This window comes from Microcebus murinus, chromosome 7 (genome assembly GCF_040939455.1).
Source record: "Microcebus murinus isolate Inina chromosome 7, M.murinus_Inina_mat1.0, whole genome shotgun sequence".
Classification (NCBI taxonomy): domain Eukaryota; kingdom Metazoa; phylum Chordata; class Mammalia; order Primates; family Cheirogaleidae; genus Microcebus; species Microcebus murinus.
This window is the reverse complement of record NC_134110.1, coordinates 77473912-77490573: the sequence shown is the minus strand read 5'-3', so window position 1 is coordinate 77490573 and position 16662 is coordinate 77473912.

Sequence of the window (16662 nt, the reverse complement as noted above, 5' to 3'; positions counted from 1 at the left end):
ATCCAAATAGCTATTTTGTAGGGTTTTTTCATTATAAAATGTCCATTTCCTTGTCATTGTCACAATTGTATGTTCCACCATAATGTCATGTCATCTTTATAATGATGGCGATACTTTGCTAGGATTTGAACAAAGGAGGAAAGAGAATGAAAGAACAGGCACCTGCAGAAACACAAGTCTGGGAGTTCAATCTTAAAGGGTCTGTTTTAGTGGGATCAACTCTATTTTTGGAGCCTTAGAGGTGGGGGTGTCTAGGCTCACCAGAGAAGGACATGTTCTGTGCAGCCAGCTCTGTTCTTATCTGAACTTTACTTTAGGACCAGTATGTGCATGACTGAACTCCCACCATGATTGTCTTCAATGGGGGCTGAGTCTTTAGTCACAGAATGAATCCTAAGGCCAAGCTACAGAGTTCTTGGGTGTTGATTTTTACAGTTTTAGGACAGTCAGTAATTTTCACAGGGCCTGGCAGATGAGCAATTGTTCCTCCTGGCTGAGACTAGTGAAATGCTGCTTCATAAGCAGCCGTCCACCATCCAACACACGGATGATTCTTTACCGGAGGAGGATGCCCACTCTCTCGGTGCGGGCTCCTGAAATCCTGTCCTTGCAGACTCTGCACTAGACACCCTCAGAGGCCAAGGGTGCACCCAGAGAAATCCACTCACAACATCAAGGGCCCCTTGGGGCTGGGCTCTGTGCTGCTGCGTGCTTTGGAATTTGCACAACTGAAAATATTTGGTTTGGTTTCTGATCGGAGAGTAAGCAGTGGGAGCTATGATTTCAGGGCACCAACAGGTGATGGCGCACAGGGCAAGAGACGTGAGGGACAAGCATGCAGACCTGAGGTGGTAGAATAAAGCACACAGATGTCAGCAGCCGCCAACAGTGTGACAGCTGAGAGCTGTTCTTCATCCCTGCTGGGAAGTGGGAGAATCAGTCTTAGGGGGAATCAGTTGGCTGGACAGTCACTGAAGGGGAAAAGATACTCATTTAAATACACACACACACACACACACACACACACACACTCAGGGTTCAGAAAACAGGATCTTTGCAAGTAAGATTAAATTAAGGATGTTCAGATAAGGAGACTATCATGAATTAGCCCGGTGGGTGCTAAACACCATCACAAGTCTCCTTGTAAGTAAGGGAGAGGCAGAGAAAGATTCTCACACAACAGGGAAGGCCATGTGAAGACAGAGGCAGAGATTGGAGTGATGCAGCCACAAGCCAAGGAATGCAGGCAGAAGCCACCAGAAGTATGAGGAGTTTTCTGCTACAGCCTCCGTAGGGAGCACTTCCTTGGTGACATTTTGGTTTGGGCCCAGTGATAATCAATTTCAAATTTCTGGCCCAGGAAGTGAAATAAATAATAAATTTCTATCGTTTAAGTCATCAGTTTGTGACAATTTACTACAACAGCCAAAGGAAACTAATACAGGTTATTATCTAATCCACATATATTTATCGACACACACATACTCTCTCACTCTCTCACACACACACTCAGGGTTCAGAAAGAAACTGGACCAATAGGCCATATCTGAGATTGGTCTAGTGCTGACAAGGATAATTTGAGAGCAGTTTCTAGGTGTGGAACTAGACAAACATGCTCCTCATCGTCTGAAATCAAGATGGACATTGTAATGACAATGTCATTAGCTATGCCATATAAATTATACCCAATTTTAATAACCCACTTAAAATGCATGAATGCATTCTTGCTTGCTGTTAGCTTATTATTTTTATTCTCTCCATTCACCAGAAAAATAATTCTGGTTGTTTCCTAGTCATAGCATTTAACTTATTAGTGCTTTCACCTACTATAGCACTCCAGTTTGTATATAAGTTGTCCAATTTTATTATTTCTTCTCATCATGTGTACTGTTTTTAAGATTACTAGGAGTTTTAGGAGATGGAAAGAAATTTGAGAGTTTGCTATGCTTAGCATATCTGCTTTTACATCCTTTTCCTTGGACATCTGGGCCAAGTTTTGGAGACCTGCCCTAAATCCTGACCTCTGAGCTCCTCTCTAGGCTATTACCTCTGGTTGCCTTGTCACCTCTAAGAGCAGGTTGAGGACCATATTCCAGTGCTTTGTAATCCCTATATTGAAAGAGTAATAATTATTTCTACTGGACTTTGGATATTTTCAGGACTCTCTCTCCACTTGAAGAGCCCACACTCATGCTAATTTCATCAAACTACATGAATATTTTTCCATGCCCCCCTCAACTATCAACCTCGTTTTGCTACTTAGTTTCCAAAATTTGTCAACTGTTTCTCTCTTAGGAAAGAGAGAAAGGCCCAGGAAGCCTCCCTGCATGCTTTCCTTTCTCAGATCCCAAAGGAATCATTCCAAATATGACAAAAATTTCTGATTCTAAAACCCTCAGCCATTGATTAGCTCATTGCCACACTCCCTTACCTGTGCTACAGCTGGACAGTCATCGAGCTCACTTCAGATCAATTTTATTACAGAAATCTCATTCCATTTATAATACCTCTAATCTGGCCATTATTAAAATTGAAATCACATTTTTAATTTGAAACTTTCCCTCATGACACCAGCATTGGCAAGCTCCAACTATCGCATTCCAGTGTTTTTTCTTTGCAGAGGGGACATGATGTGCTCTATGTCCCTCTTCGCTGCTCTAGATGCAGGTTCCTTCAGTGTCCTGAAAAGCATAGATATATCTTCACCTACCTGAGCGAGGTCACAGCCACCTCCTTGGTCGTCCACAGTTGCTGATCTGGAGTATGGTCCCGAGGGATGGGCAGTGGCTCCAACATGCAAGGCTGACGTGGGGCTCAAGCCTTTAAAGCTTCCCTGGTTCACATCTAAGCTTGGTCACCTCCACTGCCCACCCCCAGCTGGCACATTCACGTGGCCCTGCTCTGTGGCCTGCACTTCTCTGCTTCCCTTCCTGCGGTGTTTCCAGCAAACCTGTAGCTCTGAGTCTCATCTCCCCTCTGCATCATCACTCAGGAATAAAGGACACATCGGACCCATCATCCTCACCTTCCAGAAACCACAGACAGCCCTGGCCCCACTCCCTACCTGGCAGTCCCTGAGATACAAGGTCACCAGTGAGCTTTCCCCCTGCTTAAGGAGGACAAGACAGATCCACAAGCCCCTGACTGAGCAGACATCTAAGGAAAAAGTGCCCATTTTCTCTTGCTCAGGCAACGTCAAGCCTTGTGAGGATTCCCTTGGCACCTCCAGCTCTTTGGGTTGCCCAGAGCAAAGCATCTCCCTTCCTGCAAACCGCGCTTTCCAGCACAGGCTGCCATGTCCCCTCCCCACAAGCAGGCACCATGTGCCCTGGTGAGACAGCCAGCTCTGAACACTCTTTCCAGTTAGCCTTGGGGGTAGCTGGCTGTAAACACAGGTGCATCTTTGGATTTGCTATTTGAACCACAGAATGCCTTTTGTTCATAGCTCTGAGCCACTGAAATTGCTAACAACATGAAAAATTTCACACAACTTCCTATTGTCAATACAAATATAATAATTTCAAAAAGCATTTCTAAAAAGGTTCTAAGTATGATATAATAATTTGCATTTAAGCAATAGTGTGTCCTACATGAGAATTTCAGGAAGTCACATAATAGTCACATGAGGAAGGAATCTGCGGTTTTACCTGCACAATATGCAGAGGCAGCATTTACCAACAAATCCCTGGGGGTACAGGATTTCCAGGCTCTGTTAGAGGATTACTGTTCTATTTATGCTTCCTGCCTCATCATTGCAACATATGTTCAGCATTGGTTTTATAGTGACAATTTATACTTTACAACTACACCCAAGAATAGTAAATTGAAACAAGTAAGTTTTAAGGAAAAGAAAGATATTATAATTCTTAAACTGGATCAAGCATGCAAGAAAACATGCAAAAACTAAATATTTGTAAACTGATTCCTAAAACAATCAAGTGCTAACGTTTCCATAGCGGTTTTCAAAGCACCCATGAGTGCCCCAAAATTTAAAAATGAACAGATATGCACCTTGATTACAATAGGTCTTCTTCATTTTGCTGTTAATGAAATAAAAACATTTAATTTCTTTTATGTTTATTCTTCTGTTACAAAGTTTAAAAGATTATAGGAATCATAAATTTTGATTTCTTTTTGTTACTATTTGATTTGATCTGAGACCAAGTTTATAGCCATATCCTCAAATCAAAATGTGTAGGCTAGGTCATTAGCTCCAAGTCATTATTCCATCATCATTTTTTTTTGTTTTTTTTTTTGAGACAGAGTCTTGCTTTGTTGCTCAGGCTAGAGTGAGTGCTGTGGTATCAGCCTAGCTCACAGCAACCTCAAACTCCTGGGCTCAAGCAATCCTGCTGCCTCAGCCTCCCAAGTAGCTGGGACTACAGGCCTGTGCCACCAGGCCCGGCTAATTTTTTATATATATAGAAGTTGGCCAATTAATTTATTTCTATTTATAGTAGAGACAGGGTCTCACTCTTGCTCAGGCTGGTTTCGAACTCCTGATCTCAAACAATCCGCCTGCCTTGGCCTCCCAGAGTGCTAGGATTACAGGCGTGAGTCAGGCCTCCATCATCATTTTTAAGCTGCTTCAGCTGTGCTTGGGAACGGCTGACTCGGGCTGAGTAATATACTCCCTCTAGTGGATAAAGACAGAGAAAAAAGTATTTGAATCCTTCTGAGAATTAGTTATGATTTTAACTATTCAGCACTATTTTTTGGTGTGAGTTCCCCCTAAAAATTTACGTTTTGGTACATTCAATTTGCCAAGGCTGCAGCAAGTATCTACGAATCATTTTTTTAATTTAATTTTAGCTCCACTGTTGTGTTTTTTCCCATCATAATTGTTTTCATTCTTAACACATTAACTGCCATGTGAGTTGTATTTAACTCATGCCAGTTTTGAGCCTGGGGCCTCATGAAGCAAAACCTGGGCAAAACCCTGCAGTTGGTTTGTGAAAGTCTTACTTGTTGATGTTTTTATTGTTACAATTAATATTGACAAATTAATTCTAAAAACATGGATTAAATGATTAGAAGACAATAAATTTTGTTTTTCATTAAATTTGTCATTAAATTCGAAAGGATCATTTTATTTTCAAAGTTTTTATTCTATTTTTATAATAAAATACTCCAAGGAAAAAATAATTTTTTCTAGTGTGTCAGTCAATGTCTTAAAGTCATTCAGCCAACAGATATTTATTGAATGTCTGCCATGTGCCAGGCACGGCTCTATGCACTGAGGGTACAGCAGTCGGTGAAGACACAGTTCAAAATCCCCTCATTGGGAGGTTATTAATAAAAACAATATCAGATAACATTCATTGTGTGCTTGCTACATGCCAGACCACGTATTTAGTGACTTCCAATTGTTATTGAGCTAAATCCTCCCAATAACTTAGTTTGGAAACTGAGAAACTAAGAATCTTGCCCAAGATCCCACAGGTAGAAGGGATGAGAACCCCTCGGTGGGCTTCTCTGACCATCCAGGCAGTTACAGACCACCCAGGAACCCTAAACCTTGAGACCCTGTTTTGATTTTTTTTTTTTTTTTTTTTTTTTGAGACAGCGTCTCGCTTTCTTGCCTAGGCTAGAGTGAGTGCCATGGCGTCAGCCTAGCTCACAGCAACCTCAAACTCCTGGGCTCAAGCAATCCTCCTGCCTCAGCCTCCCGAGTAGCTGGGACTACAGGCATGAGCCACCATGCCCGGCTGATTTTTATATTATATATATTAGTTGGCCAATTAATTTCTTTCTATTTTTATGGTAGAGACAGGGTCTCGCTCAGGCTGGTTTTGAACTCCTGACCTTGAGCAATCCGCCCGCCTCGGCCTCCCAGAGTGCTAGGATTATAGGCGTGAGCCACCGCGCCCGGCCCTGTTTTGATTTTCATGGTGGTATTTTTTTTTAATTGTCTGTCTCCTCCAACTACAGTGGGTACTCCATGAGAGCTGGGATTGTGCTTGTTTATCACCATAATCCCAGCACCTAAAATCTGCCACTGTTGGTTCTCCAGAAATACTTGCTTAAATGACATACGAATAATAAAATAAATGAGCAGAGAGTTGAATTCTGGACTGTTTGACTCCAAAGCCTTTCTTACCAATGTCTCTACTGTTTCCATGGGTGTGCAGAAAATAGGAAGCAATCCCTTACTGGTTGAATTTACTCACGTGAATGATTTTAGAGCTGGCTATTAAGATATGTCCTCTTCATTGTCTTAACAAATAGATGAGGAAAAGAAATGTAAAATAAGCAAGATCTGATTCTTTAGAAGATTCAAAATATTTAAACAGATTCTCATTTGTCACCTCTCCTGAGTCTTACAAACAAAGAGGGAGCAGCCAAAGGTGCATTCACTCTGAGTGGAATGGAGGCCCCTGAAAGGACCATTCATGCTTTGGGGGTGGAGGGTGGACATGGGCAGAGGTGAGCTGTCCTGCCACGTGCTGGGAAACCTGCTGTGAGTAGAATCTTATGTCAGTATAAAGGGGTCCCTTTCCATGGTATTATTATTATTATTATTATTTTTTTTTTTTTTTTTTTTTGAGACAGAGTCTCGCTTTGTTGCCCAGGCTAGAGTGAGTGCCATGGCGTCAGCCTAGCTCACAGCAACCTCAAACTCCTGGGCTCGAGTGATCCTTCTGCCTCAGCCTCCCGGGTAGCTGGGACTACAGGCATGCGCCACCATGCCCGGCTAATTTTTTTTTATATATATATATCAGTTGGCCAATTAATTTCTTTCTATTTATAGTAGAGACGGGGTCTCGCTCTTGCTCAGGCTGGCTTTTGAACTCCTGACCTTGAGCAATCTGCCCGCCTCGGCCTCCCAAGAGCTAGGATTACAGGCGTGAGCCACCGCGCCCGGCAATTTCCTCAATCATTATATTCTCTACTATTACTTGCCAATAAGCAAGTGACTTAAGAGTATGATAGCTACCATTCTAATCTATTAACTTTTCTTTGTGTGTTTAAAAGTCATTAGCAGTGTAGTGGTCTAAGCCGCCAACTGCAGAACAGTAAATATTGAAAGAGTAATCTTGCCCTCTGAAGTGTTTCTGGCTGGAATAAATGTTTGCTCAGGTTGTAGCACTGCCCAGGTAATTACTAAGTAATGAGGCAGGACCGCCTTCCAGTGCTGGAACAAGCAGGAAAAATTACTAGGTGCAAGAACAGGTTTCATGGTGGATCACTATTAACTTACTCTTTGGGTTTGTATTTTGAAGAGAAATTATCGATGTGTGCTCCTATTACACAAGACACAACAACAATGACCAAGACAACAACAAAACCCAAAAGGAAATGATTGGAAAAGAGGTTATGTCAGGCCAACTGTTGAAAAAGCAAAACCAAAAACAAAACAGAGAGTTTTATGTCTATGCAGTTCTTTCTTCCTCTCACCAGATTGTTTTCTTCACAATCAACTTGTGCTTATAATTGACAACCAACTTCTTACTGTGAGATATCAAGATGCCAGTTTCTGTTAGGCTTAAAATGCTCTAAGTCATTATTTTTATTTTATACAGAAAAACTTTCTTAATAAATATTTCTCCAAGAGGATGGATCCACTCCAAGAAGATCCTCTAAGCAGGATCTTTTATCTCTGATCTGATCCTTCTGCCTTTCTGCAATCACCCCTTCTCCTACAGTGTCAGCTATCGCCTCTAAGGAGGCAACTCTTAGTCTTCCTAATTCTCCCTTACAAAACTAGGGATGCCTTTGGGCATCTCTACCTAGATTTCCTACTCTTACTTAAAGCTCAATATGTCCCAAACAGTACTCATCCTCAAGTGTGCTCCTGTGTCACTATCTCCCTGATCATTGCCAAATCCTAGAAATGCTCTCTCCACCAAGAGTTTAGGACCTGTTCTCGTCTTGTGAGGTCATGGTACCCACAGCAAAGTCGCCCTCACTTGTTCCTTCTTGAACTACCATAAAAGTCTTTTAACTGGCTCCCTCTATGGTTAATAAGAGATAGCATTTAGTGAGCACCTGATAGTTAACACATGTGGTTTAATTTAATTTCAAAAAGTGGAACATTACTACTTTCTTACAAATAAAAGAACTAAGGCTACAATGGACAAGAAACTTGTGTCCAGCTATGCAGATAGGTGTTAGAGCTAGGATCCAAAGCAGCTGCTTTTGTCTGACTACTGTGCCATGTCCAACACGGGGAACAGTGTGTGTTCATGTGTATATACTGCATATGTGTGTCTACTTTTCCTATGTTGTTCCTCATATATTCTGCCATCATAGCTCCGTCATCCAAGCAAATAGTTTCTAAGGGAAAGGAAAAGGAAAAATTGGCATACAGTAATATTTAAGTGCCCCCGCTTTGCACCCCTGGAGATACAACCCATAAGAAAGGTAAGTAGGATATTTGCAAACATTTTTATTAGTGGGTCAATTATTTAACAGGAATATTGAAATATATTGGTGGAAAAGTGTTCTCATGTATGATAAAGTAACAAGCATTTCATTTAATATATGTTCGTGATTAATGAATATCATTTAAAAGCTGATGCTGGGAGCCAACTAAAATCTGTAGTATGTATACAGGGGACCTGTGGCTCCGCTTACGGGAATGCAAGTTAACCCACAATACAGAGTAATTCAATTTATGAAGAATTCCCCTGGTTTTAGTACTATAATATCAAATATTGGTTAATGAGGTGATTTGAAGGAAGAATTAAATTTCAGAAGTGGAAATGCTTAACATGAGATGATTCCTATGTGTTGTTTGCCATCTAGTGTTAACTTGTGGAAATAAAAAAGGCTGATACCATAATTTCCCAAGCAGGCTGAGGGGCAAAGCAGCATTTCTATTTTAAGATCTCAAATTGTGCCCTAAAACCCTGGAAGGCTTGTGGAGGCAGGTGAATGGGTGGGTGGGTGAGTTGGCTATTTCTAAAAAAATTGGATACTTCTGGGAAACAAAATGATTTTCAATTCTGCCTACCTGATAATCTCACCTGGGAAATTTATTAACAATACAGATGGCCGGGGAACAGTCTAGACCTGGTAAGTCAGATTTGCTCGGGGGGGGACCACAGCAGTGGCCTGTTCTACAAGCTCTCCAGGTGGTTCTAATGTGCAGCCAGGGGGAGCTCCGCTGGGCAGTGGTTGGTACTAGGGACCCTAATTGCGTCTCTGCAGGAGTTTCACCACTTCGCTGTCACCTTGGGCAAGGAAATTGGGCTAATTAAATAACATGTATACACCACAGTACAAAAAGGATAATAACCCCTCCTGTGGTGGTTGGGAGGATTAAATATCCTGAATTTCAAGTGTATAGCATAATATTCGGTACTGTGCTCAACAAATGTTAAATATTATTAATGACAAGGATATGACATACTACACAGGACATATTAGAAATTAAAACATACTCCATATGCCATATTTCTATTCCTCATAAGCAGGTAGCCTTATGAGATTGAATGCTAATACATTCAGCTGAGTCTGAGGGTGGCCACTCTTGAGAAGCACGTTACTTCTTACCCAGTGCTGACCTTAAGTGCTTTATTACATGTTAAGTTATTCGCAATCATCCCCAATCTGTATGTGGGTTCAAAATTCCCAGTTCTCTAGCAAATTTTGTTTGTCTTGCTTGGGTCAGATGTCCTCTCCTGAATTAATCAGGGGCCAGAACCACACAATCTATGGATGTGGTGACAGCAGGTATAGATAGCCCTGTTTGTTGGGGGCAACTCCCAGGGAAAGGAAAATCACCACGACTTAGAGGTACCATTACAATCATAAAAGAAAATTCATCTATTATTACCATGGGAAGGAATATCACCTGAACAGGCTCCGAGGAGTCCAGCAAAGCACTAGTGTTTCAGTGGGAATGTTAGATGGGGTCGTATCATGGAAAACATGGCTGTGATAAATTGGATGTGGGAACTAGGGAAGGAGAAACATCAATATAATCAAGTGCTAATTTGGAAAGGCAGAGAAGGCAAACAGTAGAGTAGCAGAAAACTATGAGCAAAATTTATTAGTTTGGTTTGAGACATGTTGATAGAGGCAGTCAGGAGGGGGCATCCAGTAAGGAGCTGGATATTTGGGGTGAGAAGGGACATACGGGCAGGGTCAAGACTTGGGAGTCAGTAGGATGGAGGTGATGGTTGAAATCCTAGGGGCATGCATGAGTTTCCCAGCGTGACATGATAGTCAGAAGATAAACCACCAATGATGGGCACTCTGTGGACCAGCATCACCACCAGAGGAAGTCAGCAAATTTGACTGAGAAGTGGACAAAGAGGACAATTCCAAAGTATGAATTTAGAAACAGAGCAACCAGGAGGAATGAATTGCAGAGAGGTTAAGTTAAAAGCAGAAAAGAGGCCGGGCGCGGTGGCTTACGCCTGTAATCCTAGCACTCTGGGAGGCCGAGGCGGGCGGATTGCTCAAGGTCAGGAGTTCGAAACCAGCCTGAGCGAGACCCCGTCTCTACCAAAAAATAGAAATAAATTAATTGACCAACTAAAAATATATATACAAAAAATTAGCCGGGCATGGTGGCGCATGCCTGTAGTCCCAACTACTTGGGAGGCTGAGGCAGGAGGATCACTTGAGCCCCGGAGATTGAGGTTGCTGTGAGCCAGGCTGACGCCACGGCACTCACTCTAGCCTGGGCAACAAAGTGAGACTCTGTCTCAAAAAAAAAAAAAAAAGCAGAAAAGATTCTGTAAATTATTAGGACATCACTAGAGACTTCATAAACTACAGAACCATTGGAATGATAGAGGTTGAGCCAAACTGGAAATCACCCACACTACTGTGTGTGGTTGTAGTCCATTTTTAAATTGTGGTATAGCATCCATTTTATGATTAGACCACATTTTTTTTTAACAAATCCATTCTATTATGGATGGACTTTTGAATGGTTTCCCACTTAGGACTACTATAAAATAATGCCATTATGAACATACTTGTACATGCCCTGGTAGACGTATGTGTGCCTGTGGTAAATGCCAAGGAGTGGAGTTGCTGGGTCATAGAGCAAGCATATGATTCACTGTAGTGGATACTTCTGAGTTTCCCAAAGTAATTATACCAATGTCCATCCTGCCAATAGTGTATGAGAAGGCAAGGCGCTTCACATGCTTACCAACACTTGGTATTGTTGGGAGTTTATTTGGTTTTTGTTGTTGCTGGATTTATGTTTTTCTTTAGCCACTCTGGTATATGTGGTGGTATAAAATTATTGTTTTAATTTGCATTTCTTGGATGACTAATGATATTGAGCACTTTTACATTTGCTTACTGTTTCAAGATATTATTTCGTGGAGTATGTATTTGTTACTTGCCTATTATGTAAAATTAGATTATCTTTTTATTGCTATGTAGGAATTATTTATGTACTCAATGTAATTTGTCATATATATGTATTGCAAACTCTGTGGGTTGCCCTTGTGACTCTTAATGGTGTATTTTGATAATGGAAGTTTTAATATAGCATAATGTATTATCTTCCCTTAGCGTTAGTGCTTCTTTGCCATACTAAATCTTTGCCTACCAAGATCCAAAAGATATGCTATCTTCTAGAAGTTTTCTTTCACCTTTCATATTTAGGCTTAGGAGTTATCTCGAATTGATTTTTGTACATGGTATGATGGGATCAATATTCTTTCTTTCCCCTTTAATATGTATATCCAATTGATTCCACACCACTTATTGAAAAGACCACACTTTTCTAACTGCATTGCAGTGACATCATTATTATCAACTCTAAATTCCATGTTTAGGCTGATTTCTGGACACTCTATTTCATTGGTCTATTTGTCTAGCCTTGTGCTAATATCACTGTTTTAATTACAAAGCTCTACAAGTCTTAATATCTGGTGATCTAGTCTTCTAACTTTGCTTTTCTGTTTTAAAATGGTTTTAGCTATTTTTAACTTTCTGCATTTCCATACAAATTGCCAACCCTCTCCTAGTGGTGAGTGAAAAAAGAAAAAAATTGCCAGTGTTCCACCATACCTCCCTCTCCCAAACATTATTGGGATTTTAATTGGGATTATATTGAATCTTTAGATCAGTTTAGTGAGGATTGCCATCTGAGCAATATTGAGTGTTTCAAACCATAAACATGGTATATTGCTTCAGTTATTATCATCTTTTAAAATTTTTCTAAGTAATGGTTTGTAGTTTTTCCTGCATGGAGCTCCTGCACATCTTTCATTAGAATAATATCTAGGTATCTGATGGCTTTTAAAGCTATTAACATAAATGGTGTGTTCATCGAATGCCATCTATGTGTTGCTAAGCTTATACCAATGTAGCTGATTTTTGTACATTGACCTTCCTTATCTCCAGTGACATCCCTAAAGACATTAATTCTAAGAGTTTGCAGATTCTTTTAAATTTTCTAAATGGACAATCACATAGACCATGAGTTACTTTTATTTCCACCAATCCATCCCTCTACTTTGTTTTCTTGTTATATTTGTTACAGATTTTGCTATAAAAAATACTTGACCTGCATCTCACAAATTTTAATATAGTTTCAAAACAAAGGATCATTAGATAATTGAGGATGGTCAACAATGAGAGAGACCAAACCAAAAACCAAACAAACAAACAAAAAAGCCCTGAACACTAAAGAATTTGAAAGGGACAATGAAAGGGATAAAATAACATTTAAAAATATAGATTTTTTAAAAAGTCCCAAGAAAAATAACATATTGAGTCAATGAAACAAGAACAGTGTGCTTGGCCGGGCACGGTGGCTCACGCTTGTAATCCTAGCACTCTGGGAGGCCGAGGTGGGCGGATTGCTCAAGGTCAGGAGTTCAAAACCAGCCTGAGCGAGACCCCGTCTCTACTATAAAAATAGAAAGAAATTAATTGGCCATCTAATATATATATATATAAAAAATTAGCCGGGCATGGTGGCTCGTGCCTGTAGTCCCAGCAACTCAGGAGGCTGAGGCAGTAGGATTGCTTAAAGCCCAGGAGTTTGAGGTTGCTGTGAGCTAGGCTGACGCCACGGCACTCACTCTAGCCTAGGCAAGAAAGCGAGACTCTGTCTCAAAAAAAAAAAAAAAAAAAAAAAAAAAAAAAGAACAGTGTGCTTAAAAAAGTTAATACATAGGGTTGGAAAATAAAGTTATGAATATTCCTCAGAAGCAAAAGCAAGATGTTAAACAGAGGCAATAAGCTGATAATGTAGGAGATTCAACACCTGAATAACAGAAATTCTAGGAAAAAAAAAAGACAGAGACTAAGGAAGAGGGGGATTATCAAAGAAACAAAACACTAAACACTTGAGGAATTTCCAGAATGAAAAAAATGAATAATTAACACAAAGAATGAAAAAGATATAATTCAGTGATCATCCCAAGGAAAGTAGAAAACTACAGAATTAAAGAGAAAATCCTAAAATCTTCCAAAGGAAAGAATATTCTGCATCAACCATCAGAACTACTCATCAGCAATGCTGAAAGCTAAGAAAAAGTAAAGCAATGTTTTAAATATTCTGAGAAAAAACTTACTTTCAACCTAGAATTCTAGACCTAACCAAACTAGCGATGAAACAAGAAAGAATAGACCTTTTCTGACATGGAAAATCACAAAATTTTACCTCCCAAGTACCTTTTCAGAGAAAACACCCAGAAGATGGGTTCACCAAAATGAGTCAAGAATGAGGCCAGAACGCAGAAGATTCAAAGTAAAAAAAGCAAAGGCACGCCCTGGAGGACTATGCAGCACACCTGGCCAGGAACTAATTCAGAAGAAAAGGAAAAGGGCCGTAAAAGAGCTCTCGCCACAGAGAAAAGAAATATTATTAATAGAACAGAATGTCTCGAGTATGTTGAACAAATGGAAAATAAAACATTTTTACAATCCTGTGGCACATTTGTTAATTTCAGAAAGAACGAAAAGTTGCACAGGAAATTGTAATCATAATCTACTAATTGTTATTAGCTAACCAGAGAATAAATGTCATAAGTTAAACAATGGATATTATTCTAACAAAAAATTTATTTATCACTATAGAAGTATGGAAAGGAGGAAACTTACGTGGGCCTTTCCATAATAGCAAGTTCACAGAGAACGATTAAACCAATAATAAATGAAGATGTAGTAGAACACAGCTGTCCTTTAAAAAGATGGAGGTAAATACCAGAAACAACTGCTAAAAAAGTTTGGGGAGAGGGACTCAGGGGGTGGGATAGAAAGGAGTTAGAAATGGTATTTTTCATTCTGAGTTTTATAGTATTATTTAAAATATCAAACTATGTACATGTATTAATTAGATAATAAAAAATACATATTTTTTTCTAAATAAGGATAGTAAAGATAGGGACGAGGCAGAAGGAAATAATTTGAGTATTTTTTTTTCTTTCTTTGAACATTGTATCTTAGGTTTAAGCTACGTCTTGAAATCAAAGACGACTGAGTCGCAATGAGATATATACAAACCATTTCTAGGCATAGCTAGCAATTGATAATAAAGTCAAAGAATACTTCACGAATAAGTATATGACAAAATGAACTCAATTTTCTTTAAAAAGAGGGGTAGTGTTCAAGCATATGTATTTTACATATATGTGTGTGTGTACACATATAGAAAGATAATATATCCTGCCTATAGCACATACTTAAGTATAATAAGTCTTGTTGCTTTGGAGATTATTCACTTGTCAACCTTCCTTTTTCAGTATCCAAGGAAATTTCAGCCACACAATATCCAATTGCATTTAGAATAAAAAGATGTAAAAGCTATCTATAGCAAAAAATTTCTTTTAAGTTTTTAGAAAAGTTGTAAAAACTATAGGCAAAAAATAAGGAAAAATATTCAATTAGAACTCTAAGTTTCAAATATTTGTAACTCAACACAAAATCCATAAAAATAGTTTAAACTATAAACTTTAATAATATAGACACCAATTATACTTTTTATTTAAAATTTTATTTATGATCATCTTAATTAAAATAAATTTAATTGTAAAAACAATTATCATAGAATAATACAGTATCAGATGCTTTAAGAACATGGGACCAGCTATACAAATACAGTAATTATAGTACTCAAATCTTACTACATATACATTTAATATACTAGATGTATGCAACAATAAAATAACTCCCTACCTTGCTTGAAAAGTTTACAGAAGCACTTTTCATTTTATCAAATACAGAGCTCATATGAACCTACAATAAAATTTAGTAGTCTGTTCACGTGTCAAGGAACAAGGCTAGACAATAAATTAATCCTTTAAAGATATCTGTGGACCAGTACAATTTTCTTTTTCAGTATAGTAGGCCAGAGATTATTGAAGAATATTTAAAGGCTGAATAGAACTTAGTAGCAACGAAGTTAAATAAGGAGTCTGGGAAGAAAACAAATAGTTCAATAGTAACAACACATTATATTTGCCAGCACAAATAAATCAGTGTAAACATCTTTAAAACATGAATAGTGAATTTAGTAAAATGTTATACTGTATCTAATTATATCAGATATCTGAGGAGAGTGCTTTCTGGAAAGTTTTTTTTTCTGTGGTGCACAAGGACTTTAAAGAAAATCCAAACACACATTCTAAGAAAGTGCTTGGAAAATGTATTCATTGAAGAAATGTCCACAATAAGCAATGCTATTTGAGACAGGCCCTTGCTCTGTTGCCCAGGTGAAAGTGCAGTAGTATCATCATAGCTCACTGCATCTCAAACTCTTGGGCTTAAGCGATCCTCCTGCCTTGGTCTCCTGAGTAGCTGGGACTACACCACACCCAGCTAGTTACTGTATTTTGTGTAGAGACAGAGTCTTCCCACGTTGCTCAGACTGACCTCCTGAACTCAAGCAATCCTCCCCAACCTGGGCCTCCCAAAGGGCTGGGATTATAGGCGTGAGCCACCATGCTCAGCCAAGCAATGCTATCTTGCAGTATGGTAATGTGAAATGGGATGATAATATGAAATATAAAAACAACTAGCTAATTTTTACTTCAAAATCTGAAGCAAAAATACAGAATGGTGAGCTCATCACTTTACATATCTATTATAACTATGAATCAGTGCCTTCAAAATATTCATTCTTACCATTTGTTTTGGATTGCCTACTATTTGACAGGTACTATACCAGGTGCTATATGGACACTGATGAATAAAACAAATAAGGTTCTCTGCAAAAAGACAAACCTTGGTCTATGAAGTATTCATTATATCTTTACAAATTTAAATAAACATGGCTTTTGAAAAGAGAAAATTTTTCCAAAAAAGTAACTTTCTGAGTGTCTATGTATGTGTGTGTGTGTGTGTATATATATATATATATATATATATATATGTATATATATATATAGTCACTCAAAATTCCAAAGGACGGCCGGGCGCTGTGGCTCACGCCTGTAATCCTAGCTCTTGGGAGGCCGAGGCGGGCGGATTGCTCAAGGTCAGGAGTTCAAAACCAGCCTGAGCAAGAGCGAGACCCCGTCTCTACTATAAATAGAAAGAAATCAATTGGCCAACTGATATATATATATAAAAAATTAGCCGGGCATGGTGGCGCATGCCTGTAGTCCCAGCTACTCGGGAGGCTGAGGCAGAAGGATCACTCGAGCCCAGGAGTTTGAGGTTGCTGTGAGCTAGGCTGACGCCACGGCACTCACTCTAGCCTGGACAACAAAGTGAGACTCTGTCTCCAAAAAAAAA